The sequence below is a fragment of the Columba livia genome, chromosome 9 (genome assembly GCF_036013475.1).
Source record: "Columba livia isolate bColLiv1 breed racing homer chromosome 9, bColLiv1.pat.W.v2, whole genome shotgun sequence".
Taxonomy (NCBI): Eukaryota; Metazoa; Chordata; class Aves; order Columbiformes; family Columbidae; genus Columba; species Columba livia.
In genome coordinates this window covers 19,169,662-19,183,069 of record NC_088610.1, presented here as the reverse complement: position 1 = coordinate 19,183,069, position 13,408 = coordinate 19,169,662, and the positions used below count along the sequence as shown (strand labels likewise).

General features: G+C 40.2%; 1 long non-coding RNA gene across 1 annotated transcript in view; it reads right to left on the bottom strand.

The window, feature by feature from the left end:
* The window catches only part of LOC135580197 (uncharacterized), a 77,189-nt gene that overhangs the window by 41,568 nt on the left and 22,213 nt on the right, over positions 1–13,408 (bottom strand). Inside the window, exon 5 of the long non-coding RNA XR_010474509.1 lies at positions 3,516–3,668. This is a non-coding gene — a long non-coding RNA (uncharacterized LOC135580197). The remainder of the gene's footprint in view (positions 1–3,515; positions 3,669–13,408) is intronic.

The window sequence follows — 13,408 nt, the reverse complement described above, 5'->3', positions numbered from 1 at the left end:
GGAGTCCCAGCTAAACATGTAACATGCATGAAGTGACCTCTTCTCAAAGGTGGGATACTAGGGTAGCAATAACAGGATGTTTTACTCTTTCTTCTTGTTAGGACCATGTAGTCATAATAATTATACATTATTTTTTCCGATACAAATCATTACTTACCCCTGTTGCCTGGGGGGAAGTTTAGGGTAGAGGATCTCCAACATATCTGCCTGCACTTATTGCCATTGTAAGGTTCACAGTGTGCGGAGGAGACTGGAGCACCTCTGAGGGTTCTCAGGGATAGTTGCACAAGCATTAATGAAATCCCATTAATCACAGCCCTAGCCATCACAGACTTGTCAGCACAGGAGGTTGCAGACTACCCACAGCAGGTAGAGAGGTTAGAAAAACATGTCACAAGAAGGTACGTGTATGACCTTTTCTGAGTCTGCAGTGTTGGTCAAAATATTTTTGTGCTTTGGCTAAACCGGAGATGGGAGAAAAATGCCATAGGGAGAACATCTGCAAAACTTAAAATGGCACAGTCCAGGAAATTTTCACAGTTCCACTCTCCACCTATCGGAGACTTGAATGGGAGTATTTCTCCATCAGCTTTGCCAGGCAGGTAATTATTTGTACTCCTCGGAATCTATATTAACTACACCTGCAAAGGAGTGCTGTTTTCTATCTATTTTGCATGCAAAATATGTCAGAGAAGACAGAATTATTTCTTACCACCAGCATTAAAGCCCAGCGAAAAAGCCTTATAAGCAAAAACTACAATATTGTAAAGAGAAATAGCTTTACTTGTCATACAGTCTTCTCTCACTCTGCCTGTCACAGCTGTGCTAGACATGCAGTAATCCTATACCTCTCACATATAGCCCAGGAGATCTGGCACCTGATAAGGTTTCACTGTTCACTCTGGGCCAAGTTTGCTCAGGTACACTGATGTGAATTTGCAGTTGCCCACAGTCAGCAGATATTCCAGCACAGTGTAAACCAAAAGTACACTTCTGGCCTCTTGTTACTATTCTGGACACCTCATTATCATGGAGGAATTTAGAATCTCTTGAGCAGGTCTGGTATAAGAAGAGAAGCCTTTACTGTTCTCCTGTGCCAGATAAAGTGTCTTGGAACCTGCTCACAGATGCAAACTCAGAGATGCTGCACACCCACCCCAGGTTTTCCCTGACAAGCACAAGCAGATGTGGGTAATTGATTGAAAGTGTCATTTAATATGAGGTCTCCTTCCTCACATTCCCATTACATTATTTGAGGACCAGTTCAGAAGCTGTGGAGCACACAGTTGGGAAGTCACACAAAAGATTTTTCAGAAGCCTGGAAGAGGCTTGATTTGTCTGTATCACAAGTCAAAAGTAGCCTTTTTATAAAAAATACATGAATGAGTTGCTGGGTTTGTATCTCAATATTTGTCAAGCTAGGCTTTTCTTTTTCTGTCAGAATGGCCTGTACTTTTCCTCTGCCCTTGAACAGTCATATTCTGAAAACCTATGGAAAAAGCTATGCACATTTCCTGCTATGTATATTTACAATAGAAAAAGGGTATAATTAAACAGAAGATACTAATAAAAATATGTAAGTTTCTGTAAACCATGTTTCTAAGTCATTTGGGGGATTTTTTTTAACGAGAGTTAGTGTTCAGTAATATCTTTCAAGTTCAAATTTATTGTGATACAACTTCTTTTGTTCAAAAGTGACAAATTCCCATTTTTTTAATATACTTATGAGTGATCATCGAAAAAAGAACATTTAAAAAGCACAGAAAGATTGTATTCAAAGAACATGCATGAATGAATTCAGTATTTCATATGGGATGCAAAGAGAAGGGCAGTAATTTCTAAACTGTGAGATAAAAAAGATATCAAGAGAAGAGAAATTGCTTTATACAACAAGCTTCGATTGTAAATAAAATGTCTGGACAGGATATTTAACTGTAATAAATTGACTGTTTGGGTCTTTGCTGGCTTATCTTTTTATCTTTATTGACATTAGCTATATTTTTATGGAACTTTATTGTATGGGAATGAGTTTCTTGTCAGGGATTTGAAAAACTGGCTTACAGTACAAGCATCTTGAAAACAAGAAAGATGCTGATGAACAGAGACTGAAAAGGTAAGAAGAAAAGTCCTGAGTTTGTCACATGCAAGAAAATCACAGGCAAGACAGGAGATGGAACGTGGATATATTTAATTGCACTTTAAGCAGGATCAGCATTTTGTTACATTTATTTTACTATGTGTTTGTAATGCAGTAAAAAAATGTCAGGGGAGAGAATGAAGGCTCTCTGTATTCCATTGCTGTAGCCTGAGTCACTAGTGAAATCAAAGGACTTTGACTTTAGTTATGGATGCCATTCCTTTTATACAGTCCTAGCATTTACTGCTAAATGACCAACAGCTCTGCCCTCAAATTCTAAGAATACAGAAGCAGTTTATCAGCCAGGGTCTGGAATGAGCCTAAATATTACATAAAAGGATCAAATACCTTTCCTGGTGTGTTCCATTTAGTTCTTCAAACAAATTTAGTATTTTCTTTTTTTTCTTCTTCTTCTCAACCATCCCTCGTTGAGATTCTTCCCATGTTGAATTTTATTTTGTTCACCCAGCAAGGCTAAAGAACCTAAGCCAACACCATGAGACTGGGTGTTGTGGTTCACAACTGGGAGCTGTGGTTCTTCCAGCACATCAGTGAACCTTACCAAGGTCCTGCTGAGAGGTGAGGGCAGGGGGAAGCAGGGAGGCTGTACAGCACTGCCCTTGCCTCCCAATTCAATAGAGAGAGCTCACTGCACTGGACAAAGAACTTCTCGATCACATTCCTACTCTCCTCCAGTTGATCCATGCTTTCCCACAGCACGTGTAATGGTAAGATAAGCTATTGTCACCCTGAATTACACCAGGGCTTTTGACTGAAAATGTGTCATTTGAGAATGGGGGGATCTGTCTATTTGGGGAAGAGGCCTATATGTTTGGAATGTGACTGGAGATGCCTTTATCCAACCAGCCTGACACAAGGTAATCGCAAATCCCCACTCCATAGGAGGTGTGTTCTCACTCAGACAACAGCAGAACTCCTCCCTGCCCAGGATTTAAGGTATTTGTTCAACTCAGACATGATAATTTTCATGGCAAGACCAAGGGAAGAAAGGTAAAAATCTCTGTTACACTACACAAGGCACAAAAGAGAATGCATATCAAGCATATGTCTGGAAAGATCTTAGCACTACCTGAGTCTTGTGTTAGGGTTTCTAAAATGAAATATTAGGGGTCTGAAAAGATTAGAAAAGACTTATGTGGGAAAGGAGGGGCAGATTCCTAGAATTTCTAACTTCTTTTTTTTTTTCTTTGAAAACTGACACTTTTTCATTTCAAACAAGATGGCTAGAAATTTATCCCTGAATGTAGTAAGCACATGAAATGCATACACCTTTAATATGCAAATTCTATTCTGCACAAGGGAATAACTAATGAGCCACTGTTTTAATGAATCAAGTTAAAATGGCAAGGTGACATACCTCATTTAAGGGAATGAATTCTTAATGTCATTGTAAAATGAGCCACTCCTTCTCCTGGGAAGGGAAGATAATATTGGTTTGTGTCGAAGTCCTACATTTTTTGTGTCAGTTGTAGATTTTCCAGAATCCTCAGGAGATATTTGTGAATCATACCTTTCCAAGAAAAAAACAGTTTTTGATAACAAAAGTTAATGAATATGAAGAAAACTAACCCAAGCAGTACTCAGCAAAGACACAAGGTGACTTTATGTCCAAGAGCCCATTCACAGCCCACAGCAGCAGCCCCCCATGTGCACCCAGCCCTGGGGGAGCCAGCATGGCAGAGGCAGCGGGGGTGCAAGCCATGCCCAGGCTGTGCAGCTGCTGGAGTAGCATCCTGGGCACAGCCCTGCAGAGACCAACCCACATCCCCAGCCTCCCTCCACCTCCCCTCTCCTTTCAGCTTTTCCTACCACCAAACATCTTAACCCTGTCCTCCTACATGACCTGTTCCTCACACAATTATTTCCAAACCACACATGTTCCTAGAATCAGGTCCTCGCTCCTCAGAATAGTACTTTACTCTAGATCTTGCTAATGCTTAAAAAACCCCTTTAAATCTGTTATAAAAACCAATCATCACTTTCATACTTACTATCTCTTTCCACATTCTTAATTTGCATTGGGTGTAGGTGCCAAGGTGTTGGTGGGGGCTGCAGGAGCAGCCTCTGTGAGGAGCCCGGAGCCAGCAGTGCCTCTGGGAAATGTATCGAAGACAGGGGCAAATGCTGTCTTGCAGCAAGGGGTGAGGGAAAAAATGTGAAAACCAGACAGGGAGAGAATAAGGAGGGGAGGAGGTGCTCCAGGAACCCCAGCAGGTTCCCCTGCAGCTCGTGGAAGAGCCCATGAGGGAGAGAGTTTATCCTGAGGGACTACAGCCCAGGAGAATGCCCCATGCTGCAGCAGGAAAAACACAAGGAGGAAGGAGCTGCTACAGACTGACCATAGCCACCACTCCCCGTGCCCTTCACTGCTCGGAGTGACAGGTAGAGGAGTCAGAAGAGTAAAGTTTCTCCATGATAGGACCAGAGGCAATGGCCTCAAGTTGCACCAGGATGAGTTTAGACTGGATATTAGGAAACATTTGTTCACTTAAAGGTTGTCAGGCATTGGAACAAGGTGTCCAGGGAAGTGGTGGAGTCACCATCCCTGGAGGTGTTTAAAAGATGCATAGATAAGGTTTTTAGGGACATGGTTTAGTGCTAGTGTTAGGTTAACAACTGGACTCCATGATCTTGAGGGTCTCTTCCAACCAAAAGGGTTCTATGATGCCATCTATGAAATGTACCCTTCAGGACCCCTTCCAACAGGGATCCTTAACAACTGTGTAATACTTCCATTTTGTTACCGATATGTTTTATATATGAGATCAGTTTCCATGCATTGTTTGCATAATCCAACAGATAATATTATTCTGTTTTAAAATTTATAGACATTTATGTCTGTCCTGCCCTGCAGCATTCTTCAAGACAATGTTCTGCCCAGTTAATTAACTTAAAAATCTGAAGAGGATCTGCACGAAATTTCTGCATACTGATGCTTAGGCTGCCATAAATTTTTGATTCATATTGACAAGCCTGTTCCAAATCCTAAGAGAGTCAAATAGGAATCTTTCTATCAACTTCCACGCACCTTCCAAGTCATTTCAAAATCCCACTTATGATACAACTTTGAGAAAAGCAGTATAAAAACCAAAACCAAACATCCAACTGTATTTGTAACATTATGCTTTCAATCTCCTACCCTTAATAATAAAATAAGATGACCAAAAAAAACCTATAGCATTCAGTTTACTGAACTAATATCAAATATTTATTTGTTTGCAGACAATATTGCAAGAAACAAGCACTGATTCAGTGAAGTCTAATATTTCGCTTAAAGTCCTGGCTCATTAGTGAGATTCTGTGAGCAGCCAATTAATGGACAGGATACCCAATTCTCAGCAGGGACATCTAGCCGTTGCTGAGCAAAGAAGAGCGATCCTTCAGAATTATGTAAACAGTCCTCATAAACGTTGCAAGGCGCTACAGACAAGTGTTTAAGCAACCTCTCCTGCTGAGAAGTGAAGGAGGCTTGAATCATCTGTCTGTGGAAACGGACCAAGGAAGAGCAAGGCTTTGATTCACTGAGTGGGAAAGACTCTGCAGCAGACTGCTCATAACCTCTTTATGTAAAGCCCACAAGCTACAGAGATGGAACATGACTGCAGGAGGGATGAACAGCCATCCTGGAAATAGGCAAATAATTTATTCAGAACCAATTGTCCATTACTGCTCACAAATAAATTGTTAGAGTCTAAAAATGTAGTCATTATTTCAAATTGTTCCATTCACTTCTTCAGCAAATCAGATGTGTTCTGAAGATACTCAAGTTGTGAAATGTACAATTGACTATTCCATTCACAATCTGCATTGTCTTGGATAGCTGAATTATTTGCATAATTTAATTACATAACACAGGGCAGGAAAATTGAGCCTCTAATCACCATGAGTAATGCTTACTTAAGGAAGAAGTCAAATTGAAGTCCAAAGAGTAAAGACTTTTCAGCATTCAAAAATGAGTCAGAATCTGGCCTTATTCATAGTTTGTACTCCAAGGTACTTTTACTCCTTGCTTTTCAAATATGTACCTATCCCACACAGTACTTTCAGGAAGCAGCAATAAATACCTTTCAACTTGCTTAGTCAGCTAGTACAGCACTAATTCAAAACTGAAATGCTGTGAAGAAGGATCTGAAGTTCACCTCCTCAGGTAAAGGAAGGAGAGGGGAGAAATACCTGTTTCACCAGAGTCTCCATGTTCATGAATTACAATAATTCGTATTTAAAACAAAAGGAGTTCAAGCTTGCTTCCAAATTTAGATAAACGTTAGTAGGATAAAAGAAAGTCTAAAACATCATACAGCAAATGAAAAACAAGACAGAACCGCACCTGATTAGCTTTTAGCACCACAAAAAAAATTGGGAGCTGTTCTGTCATCATTTCTGGAGGTCTTTAGGAGGGATGTAAATTGCTATTGTGGGAAGAGCACTAAGAGAAAAGATTACAAACATATGCTAAGTTGCGGTGTTTTGTATGCCAATTAACAACACACCAACACCCCCCCAACAAATGAGACAAACTCAGCAGGCAATTTTCGTTATTAAGACAAGTGTTGTAAAGGAGATGGCAGCACAATGAGTAGGCAAAAAAACCCTCTGTACCCTAACAAGAGTGATGCCATGAAGCTGTAGCTGCAAATAGTAATCAGCAGAGACACCACACTACCCAGTTCCAGGCCAGCAGTGTCAGAACTGATCTTACTGGGCATCTATAACCTATACATGCACCTGTGAAGAAGAGGGTATGGAAGGACTGAAAGAGACAGAATGTCCAAAACAAAGTTTTCCTACAAGTGAATTACACTTTTGTGGGTTTTGGTGGGTTTTTTTCTTTGTTTTGGTTTAGTTTTGGTTTTTGTTTGTTTGTTTGTTTGGGTTTTTGTTTGGGTTTTTTTTTTTGTTAGTTTGGGGGGTGGTTTTTTGTTTGTTTTGGGTTTTTTTTACTTAAAAGGTCCCATTTTCCCAAAAATGTGGTTTCAGTACCAAGAAATTTGAACTACATCAGCAGTAGATTTATCAGCCATTTCAGTTCAGTATCTCCAGCTTTCCTTGAGAAAAGGTTCAAACCTACTTTGTTCTATTTAGAAATTAAGTCAAAGCAGCACTAAAAGCAGGTCTAGCTAGTGATTTGAATGTCAAGCTATTTGCCTCCCCTCATTATTATTTCAGTTTGTACCTGCTTGAGGAGAGTTTTGCCCACATCTGTTATGCTTGGTTCATTACAAGACCTTACTAATAAATAAACTGTTTTAATAATACAGTTTAAGGTCTTGCAGTACAACAAAGTTATCATCTATATCTTAGGCCTTTTATCCTCCTTTTATGTGGAGGATGGAAGTTACTTTTGTGGAGGATTTAACAATTTTGCTTTTGTTGCGAAAACAAACCAAAAAACCCAACACAACTCTGCATTTGTAATCTTCTCCGCATATTGAAAGTATTGCCCTGGATCAATATGTGTCAGTGTTGGTGGACTTGGTGAGGGATTGTTATGCAATAGGGCACAATAGGGCAGAAGAGGAAAAACACTGTCAACTCTTCATATCCAGGCACTACTCACTCCAAAGCATTAAGGGGATGTGGTTTTCTAGTGGTGGCAGTGGTTTGGGTTTTGGTTTTGTTTTAACATATACCATCTCTTAGATTAAGCATTCATACTTCAGGTCTCTGAATCCCTCAATTAGGCTTGTGCAAATGTACTCAGTCTTTTTATGCTCTTCTCCTCTATTCCTGCTTCCCCATCCTCACACACAGCAAAGCCTCTCAGACTTGGCAAGAGCTGCTGGGCTCCAGCCAGCTGCTACTTCAGACCCAGGTCACGCTTTCAAGGCATAGTCCTGTAGTGGGGTGGGGTTGAATTGCAAAGTACAAACCTGAGCTAAAGTGCATGAAGCTCTGGGAGATCACACCACACAGGTGCTGCTGCATGTGGGAAGCCTCTCCATTCCCAGCCTCCGTACAGGCCAGTGGAGACACAGAGCTGCCTCTGACCAGACCAGATCCTGGCATGACTGGGTTAACACCATGTTGGGCCAAAGTTAGCACATCCTGTTTTTCTAAAACACACTAGATCTGGCAATAGCTTTTCGACTGAAACTGAGCTAGTGCTACTTTAGCTTTATTTAAGAAACTCAGCCAACTGTTGTTTGGTTTAGTTCCTCAGTACTCTACCCCATTTAACAGGTTAGCTTAGCACTGAAGTTTAAGGGGATAAACCCAGCAACATGGAACAGAGGAGGCCATTCAGTGTCCCTGGGTCTTCAGCTGGCAGTGTTAATCCTCAAGGCTCCAGAGTCACAAGTCCTCTGCTCTCACAGGCATATTGCTTGTGTGAAAAAAGCAATGTTCAGATTTGATGGGGACAAATAGCAGGTCTGCATTAAGTTCAGTCAAGCAAAACAGATCTATTTTTCAGTCATTCTATTACGCGTTATCAGCTGTCCTTTTCTTTAAGACAATTAGAATTAGCCACAGCAGACGGAGTGGTGCATTGAGCTGTCCCCACAGAAATGATAACACCTGAGCCTGACGGAAATCTGCGAGAGCAACTGTTGGTTTCTGCCATACCTCCTGCCAGTCAGCATGCTAAGAAATCAGCCAACTTTCTAAGACTTCAGTAAAGCAAACTGACAGTACTGTATGCAAAAAGGAATACATGAAGTCAACTTCATCCTTGCAATAATGCAGAATGAACGAGTTAAAAGAAGTTCCCTTGCACACACTCTACACAAACTCACATGCCCAGAGGCACCGCATTTGGCTTCCTCTACCTTCTGTTTTCCCTTTTTACTTATTCCTAGTGGTTCCTTTTGACTTGTGAGAACAAGACTCACCATTCCCTCTGGGAGTTTCGCTGCTGCCCTCTCACTCCCTGTTACTCCCTTTTCTGTTTATCCTCTTCCAAGTACCTCTCCCATTCAGGTTGGGAAAGGAGGTAAAAGGCAAAATTTCAATTATATCATGATTTCTTCCTCCTCCACAACTCTTTTCAAAATCATTTTGCTCTTAACAAGAGAAACACCACCGTAAGGTGAAGATAACCTGTTGTCTTGGGCCAGGCAGGTTCATTTGGAAAGCAGAGAGGAAGAAACCCACAGGCCAGCCTGACATCGCAGAGATATCCACACCACCTGCCGCCTCTGAAACGCTGGCTGTAATCTGCCTGATCTTCCCTTCCCTTGCAATCTGTCTGCATTTTAAGCAAATCAGGCTCCAAAAATTCCATGTCTGCAACTCTCCTACACTCGTTTGCAAGATTCAAATCCTTAAAAGAGGCAGAGGCTGCTTTTGGACAGTAACGGTCATCTCAGTAGCAGGTGTTTGCAAACATGTTGTTGCACTAAAAAGAAACCTTGTTTTCTGTTAGTATCAGTCAGATATTCAATGTACTAGCAGTAAACTTGATTATATTTGCTGCATCATCTATTTAGTATATCTTTACACCCTGCCGATCTTTTTGTCTACCATACTGGTTGAAGAAACCAATTTGTATCAATCTGAATTTTCCCAATGAACCAATTTGTATATCAATCTGAAAAATATTTTAGTATTTTGGACTGTATTTTTCCCTCTGCAGGGTAACAGGTCGCTTCTTCCCCTTCTAAAAGGGAAGTGTGACACAAGGTTTGAAGTAGCAATGACATCCTTCTCCCTTTTCTCCAGCCACCTTTAACTTCCACAGGAGACAGATCGCCTGACTGAGAGAGCACAGGAAGCGGAGCTCAAGAGAGATGAAAATGGTTGAAATTGAAAAGTACAAAAATATAAAAATAAAAATAATTTACTGCATTATTTTTCTAAATATATCCATTCTGCTGTTGTATGCAATAGTGTGTACTGCACATGTTTTCTTTTCTTTCTTTAAGAATACATAATTTGCAGGTGCCTGAAGTTCAACCACAACAAATCTTTCAAACTGAAGCTACATTTTCTTTGTATAATTAATGCATTACATTACAGCTTGCTTATAAATTAAAGGAACAGAATATGATGTACTGCAAAGGAGTTGTGTATTTTCCCTGCTAAGCTACAGTGCCTGTAAATCATTTCCACCACACTTCATTTTTAATTTGAATTCATAAAAGGTTTTACATTTCTTTGTGGTTTTAAATTAAAAAAAAAAAAATTATTAAAAGCTGTAAACTTAAATGTTTACTAAAGGAAAAAATACACTGATCTGAAACCTCAGGAATTAAAATATATGCAAAATATAAGATGGGAGAACAAATAAGATTTCCAGTTAACTCATGGGAATTTAAAGTGAAATCTGAGGCCTTCCACTATAGATGCATCTATGTTTGGCCAGGGGAGGGTGGTAAGGAAAGGCAAGGGGAGGAAATTGAAGGGGTGGAACAGAAGTCCCTCCCCACAACCCAGATCAGGAATTTTGTGAAGTCAGTTTAGCCAACTGGTAGCTAATCATTGAAAGAAGAGGAGCACATGGAGTTAAGAACAAAGTAAAATTGAAACCACTTGGCACAAGATAACAAACCTCATTCCTGCCCATCTGTAAATATAGGCCATCAGAAAGTATAACCAAATTGGACTTTCAAACATTATCATAACCTCATGAGGCCAGATCTGAAGTGAAGACTCAGCTCTTACTTTTGGTAACTTCAAGGATATGCAGACAGAGTAAAAGCTCAGACGGAAGCTTTAGTAACAATCTTTAAGTGAAGCATTAGTGTTAATGTACAGGTCATGCTTCCATTGCATGGGGACTCCACATTCACATTCTGTTTATTATACCGCTCATCTAATTTAAGGAGAGATCACCATCACTAATATGATGACCAGCAAGGAGAAGTCATTTTAATCACATTAGCAAGAAAGTCATTAACATGGCATCGGATTGAAATGTTTTCTATTACATATATAGTAATCTAGATTAGAACTGCTTTTAATGCCTCTTTCACAGTAAGGTATTTTTTTTTCTGTGAGTAGCAATCTTGCAGAACTCTACTATTAATGAAAACAATGGCCCTGATTCTACACATTCAAATTCAATATTTCATAAAAATTAGCAGCATCCCTGCCACTCCTCTCCATTGATTGATTTCAGTGGGAATGTGTGTTTGAAATAAACCATATAAGATTCTTTGATGTATCAGAATGCAAGCAAATAGTTCAAAATCCTTTTTGTCTCCCACACAGAATTGTTTTAGTATTAAGAATAGCAGGTCAAGCTTTTCAGGACAAAATGGAAGGCTACATTCAAAACGGTACATCACATTTTTTTCAGATGGAAATGGCTCCCTGTTCAGATGCTCGCTGCTGGGAGTTCCCATTTCTAAAACTTTCAAAAGCTTCCCCAGAGGATAATGGTGTGGTGTTGGAGACCTACACTCTGCTCAAAGCTGTTTAACTTGTACCTCTTCTATTTCATAGAGAAAGGTGAGTTTCAAAAACTCTGAGCTCTGTCTGACAATGCAGACATTTCCTTAGATAGTACTGCATAGATATTCCAGGTTTATCCTTCAGAAAATATTCCTGCAGTGTATGTGTGTGCAGTATGACTATATTGAAGTCAGAAGTTTAACATTCAGAGAACAAACAATAAAAACAAAAGCCCCTACCATCATGCTTTTGTCTATCTTTTCTTTAGCAGAAGAAGCCAGAAAAACAGGAAACTCACAAGTAATTTAAGGTTTAAAATATTATCATCTTTACATTATGTTGTGTTTTACTTGGTCTGATCTGGTGACCAAGGACAATTCCCTCTAACTTCCGTAACAGATCCTGGGTTCAGCTGATGTGGAAACCCCTCAGCCTCTGTCACATAGTTGCACACAAAGTGGTGCTCAGGTCATGTTGGGTGACCGTGCCACCACTGAGACATGCAGCACCACAGGTTCAGACCAGCTTTAGAGACTCCAAGTGCAGCACGGAAGCCTCAGGACTCTGTGACTCATAAGAGCATGCTAAAGGTGGTATACGAGTAAAATGAGCATAAAGTTTGAGATTTTTATTCTATACTGGATAATTTCTGCATCTCAGCCAGGATCACTAACCTTGCACTTCTTTGCATCTGCAGTGAGTGTAGGGAAGCCCCAGCCAGCAAGACCCAACAGGATGCTTGGAGAATCATATTTATATCAGGCGCACAAAGAATGTTGTTTTGCTTGGCATTTCCTGCCTGACTGGTTCTCTTCCTAACAACCAAACTTTGTTTGTGTTAATTTAAGATGTTTACTTTTGCTGTGATTGCAGTAAAAGCCCATGTCCTCATAAGAAGCGATTTGCAGAAAACAATGCAGGGCAGGAAATCAACTCATAACAACGTCCAGCAAACTGAGCCTGTAACGTTTCTGCTGGGGACAGTGGGAAACTAATGAGCAATCTCCTAAATACACAAAGGTATTTAAGTGAGCACAATAGCCTACATGATGCTAAAGTGACACCTCTTGCAGTAAAACTGCTTAGTCACAATTTAGCACAAGCAACAGCTGCAAACATCTATGTATGGACTGTTCAGCCAATAAGCCTTTGTCAATGATGCAAAATAAAGGCAGAATTTTTTTTTCTTTTTTAGAGATGAAGTTTTGTCTTGCAGATCCACTCTGCTGTAAACTGATACTTATTTCAGTCTACATTCCTAGCAAATTAAAGCATCACTTTGAAATCACTGGGCATTGCAAGAACAGAATCAATTCCTCAACTGAGGTCCAGACCCAGTGACGAAGTCTCATAATAAACCTCATGTGCTGCAGTGTTTATGCATTTATTTATGAAGACCAGCTCTACTAAATTGAAACCTCCTGCTATAGTTCAGGATTGTTTAAGGATTACAAGGAATACAAAACAGCAATAGCCACCAATTAGGAGAAGTTACCGATAATATTTGGGCTTCTTATGACAGGTTAGACACATTGTCAGAAAAATTAAAAAAAAAATCCTCTCTGAAATAAAAATGTTTTGGACATGGTAGTATAACTTCTGTGTTCACTATGGCTTGCATTCTAAAGCCAACTGGGTCAAGATCAGCCACTCTTTATAGTTGTGTATCATCTGCAAATATGCAGAGGCTGCACTCAGTCCCCCTGTACGGGTCATTTATGAAGATGTTAAACAATGTGGGCCCCAGCAGTGACCTCATCCATGTCATACACCACTAGTGACTGGCCTCCAGCTGGATTTTGTGCCACTGATCTCAACTCTGAGCTGGGCAGTGCAGCTCATTTTCAGTCCATCTCACTGAACATTTATCAAGCCCATATTTCATTGGTTGTCAGTGAGGGTATCATGGGAGGCAGT